The following is a 4,429-nucleotide window of genomic DNA, read 5'->3' as shown; positions in this document are numbered from 1 at the left end:
TATCATAGGAACAACCCCTAAGGGGTACTTGTGAAAAGTTTTAGGTTTCTTTCCACTTCTGAAGTATTTTAGTGCAAAAATGCATTTATCTGCCCCGCTACTACCACAGCAGATAAAGTTATGGACCCCTACTGAGCTGTGAAGCGTGAGGCATTGTGAGCTTGGCTATTTCCAGCAAAAAGATTTGATGTAGGGGGGGAAATAAAGAGCAGCCCAAGTACAAGTATTATATATATATATTTCCAAGTGTTGAGGGTTTAAGTGGTTAACTGTTGAAAATACAAGTTAACCTGAATCCAACACAACGTTACACATTGACAGTAGCCTACTTGTCAAACAAGTCTGTGAAGCTGTATGAACATTTTTAATATGCAACACAATGGTATACAACTGTGTGCCCCATGCAGCTCATTTCTACTATTTATATTTATCTATTTCATGTTACGTGTCCGAATGTCGTGTGCAATCTTACGTTGAGGTGATGTACTACAGTACTGAGGTGAAAGTAGACAGTTTAAGCTTGACAATTTTCAGGACGGCAGCGCCAGGCGGAGTACGGCTGCTCTGACGTAATCGCCGTAGCAGTCAAATTCGTTAAGCAAACTGCCGTTGGCGACAGGGTCCCACCCCCTTTTTACTGAACGCTTTGGTTCCCATGGCGACGCGTCTATACAGCAGTCGTTTTAGGCGCAATGTGGCGTATTTCCGGTTACCGTTGCCATCTGCCGTAAGCCGTCATCTGCTTAAAGTGGCTATTGTCGGCTCCAATACGGGACCCCAACGGCACCTTCCCGCGACCCCACTTTGGGTCGCGACTCTCGCGACCAATAGTTTGAACCACTGATGTTGGAGGAGCTGTGTGAACTGTGAAGACAGCGAGAGATCCACATGCATGCTCGATCCACATGCACGCACGCGTCGGCTCCTAGCCTACGAACGGTGAGGCCTACCGTTGACCGCCTACTACCTATGACTGTGGGTGGCTGGGTCTGCGGCTCTGAATGTGGCCGTGGAATTAGGCCCTTTGAACTGTAAGAGAAGCTACAGTATATTATGGGGGTCCCTGCTTCATCTCTCTCTCTCTCTCTCTCTCTCTCTCTCTCTCTCTCAGCTAGGGGGTCCTTGGCCTGAAAAAAGACCCCTGATTTAACCTACACAATCATACACAGCCAAACCCCCTCATTTGTGCATTTAACTCCCCATTTTTAAAACTTTTGGTCAGGGCTGCTGCTCCAACATTGTCTGAGAGGTTTACTGTGTTCAGGGACCATGGGGTACAATTACAGCAGCCGGACAAGACAACACAATAATCCTTGAATGCTTGTTCTACAAGACAGAAGGAGCAGAAGATGAGAAATAGTGGAGGAAATCTATCTGGAATACTTAATTGCATCACTGAAAGAATGGCTTTTTCAGGAGAAACCCTTTTTAAGATGAATCCTACAGAGGACTATCTGACAATGCAGTCTAAGCCCTGGCTAGACACAGGGGCGTCACAAGGGGGGGGGGAGTGGGACTGAGTTACTAGGGCCCAAGGTGGAGGGAAGGGCCTTCATTTTTATTTTTGCTATTGAAAAATAGCAGATATACAAGCTCACAGCGCGGCACCGATTGTTCAATAGCAGTGGGAAAAGTCGTGAAAATGAGTGCAAATCTTTCAATATATGTTTTTTTTATATACATATTTGTAACTCAAATTTTGCTTCTGGGGGGTCCCTGGAGTTACATATTTTGAGATGGGGTCCGTGGCCAAATACATATCACACATGAAAAGGTTTGAGCACCACTGACATAGAAATATGTTAAAAAAAAAAAAAAAACAGAAGAATTTGAAATATTCAAAGACTTTTTTTTCACGATTTTTTTCGAAAAAATAGCAGATCTGAGTGCCGCGCTTCGAGCTTGTATCTGCTATTTTTCAATAGTTAAAGCACAAAATAATGCGTAATAAATAATAAGTCTAAATGGGTTAAACCCCCTCCCCCCTATGAAGAACATTCATGGGGGGCCTGAATCCTTGTACCCAGGGCCCAGAATTTGGTGTGACGCCCCTGGCTAGACAAATATTGTTGAATGGATTTGGGTTCATTAGAGACTTAGACTTTCCGGTGCAACAACTCAGGCTTTAGTTAGAAATAATGGACTTTGCTCCCTAAATAAACCACTAAAACCTGTAACCACTTTAAACATTATTTTTAAACAAATGCAGTTATACAAGCTCACAGCGCAGCACCGAGTGCCGTGCTGCGACCTTGTAGATCTGCTATTTTTGAAAAGTCGTGAAAATGGGTGCAAATCATATGTAGGCCTATTTCTTAAGTGAACATTTGTAACTCAAATTTTGCTTCTTGGGGAGTCGCTAACTAAATATTTTGAGATGGGGATCTGTGGCCAAATACATATCATTTTGGGGGTCCTTCACATGAAAAGGTCTGAGCACCACAATCTTTGAATATATATAGGTCTATATATATATATATATATATATATATATATATATATATATATATATATATATGGGTCAGTGACGTGACGCCCCAAAAAATGTGTTTTTAAAAAAACTTTAAATTGCAGGCATAAAAGTTATTTACTTTTGTTCTACTCACTCTCAACCTTATGGAAATACATTTTGTTTTTAGATATTTTATTGGAATCAGACTTTATTCAGCAGTTTGTTGTACTTGTGCCTAAAATCGTCATATGGTGTGACATGAAAATAATTGTTCATAAAATGAAAATGGAGTACATCTTTCTTAAGTTACTCACTTTATCAAAGTCCTTTATCATAACTAACCAGTGATCCACTATAGTTTTTTTGAAAATTAATTATAGCTGTATATTTTTTTCATAATCGACACTGTGTGAGGCCCATGTTCATGATCTTACAACATATTTTAAATGTATTCTGTCAAAACTTTCTCTAAAATTACACAAATATTTGTGACTCTTCCTGATAATATTCTCTATGTAATCCTTAAACATTTTTTTGGTTTAATCATTAATAAATGTATGATTTTTCACTATTTGGAATGTCACACCAAATGATTTAGTGTCACACCGTATGATCATATCTTCATGTGTCAAAGCAAACTGTGTTTTAACCTACCTATTAGTGAGTACTGAACTTTACTGATTGATTAAACAATTACCCAGGATAACATGGCCTTAATATTTCTGAACAGGATATTATTGTAGGGCTTTAACATGGGATAAGAAAGAATTGTAGTAGTAGATGGATGATGAGGATGTGCACAGGAATGCTACGCACACCTAAGTCTTCTGCCGGCCCACGGCAGAAGGATCCTAAAGAGACAATAAGGCGCATAGCCACACTTGGAGCCAAGGCAACATATTCCCTGACTATCTATAAAGCAACAATGTAACTCAGGGGTTGTGGTGGATGAAACAGTAGAGGTGACCTGAGACCAAACAAAGTGACAACCACTGTTCTAGTCTCATTCATGAAGCTCTCCCTGTGTTGTTGTTGACAATAACAAACAGCTGGTATTGTAATGAATGAAACATGTGTGTTGTTGTTGACAATAACAAACAGTTGGTATTGTAATGAATGAAACATGTGTGTTGTTGTTGACAATAACAAACAGCTGGTATTGTAATGAATGAAACATGTGTGTAACGTACCTGTTTCAAGGTGTGTCCACACACTGCATCATCAGTGGACTCCACAACGTAGATCTATAGATTCACAGACATTCCCACTGATTTGCTATTTTACTTACCCTGAGCTGCTTGTAGAGATGTGGGTGGTCCTGGCTCTTCCTACGCTTTCCAACGACCGATTCTAGATGGTCCGACGATTTATTCCATTGAAAATGGTTTAGAATAAAGTTTAGAGCCCCCCCAAAAAAACTCAATCTATACTGTCGGCGGCACGACTGTCGCCGGGGTGCCGATCCCGAACTAGATCGTCTTTTTTAATAAAATGAATTAATTAATCGGAGGCCTCAACGAAGCCCCCGTCTAAATTTCCATCCAAGCCCGGGGCCGCGATTCTGTTTACATCGGCCCGTAATCGGGTAACGCCGCCGCGTCGCACCGCCGAATCGTGCCGCCGAATCGTGCCGCCGAATACAAAGTCACATCTTTAGATAGCATTTTCTCTGAACTGTGTTCTTATGGTAGCGGGAACGTTTTATTTACGGCTTAAATCGCCGAATATCTATCTTCTAAATGAGCTATTAGCCTAGCTATCTGAAGCCATTTTCATCCGGGTCTTTTTCATCACATGCACAAACGTGACCACGCACGTGACTGCTACGTGAGTCCCTGTCTGTTGCAACGCTCGTCTATGGAGTGGAGCCTGGCCACTCAACAGACTTTGGCGCCCCCAAGTGGCCCGGCACAGAATGAGTTAACACTGTTACTGAACAAACACTATAGCAATGATTACTGTGTGTGTGTGTGTGTG

This window comes from Nannobrachium achirus (genome assembly GCF_963921795.1).
Source record: "Nannobrachium achirus genome assembly, chromosome: 23".
NCBI lineage: Eukaryota > Metazoa > Chordata > Actinopteri > Myctophiformes > Myctophidae > Nannobrachium > Nannobrachium achirus.
The sequence above is the reverse complement of the archived record's forward strand: the minus strand, read 5'-3'. Positions refer to the sequence as shown.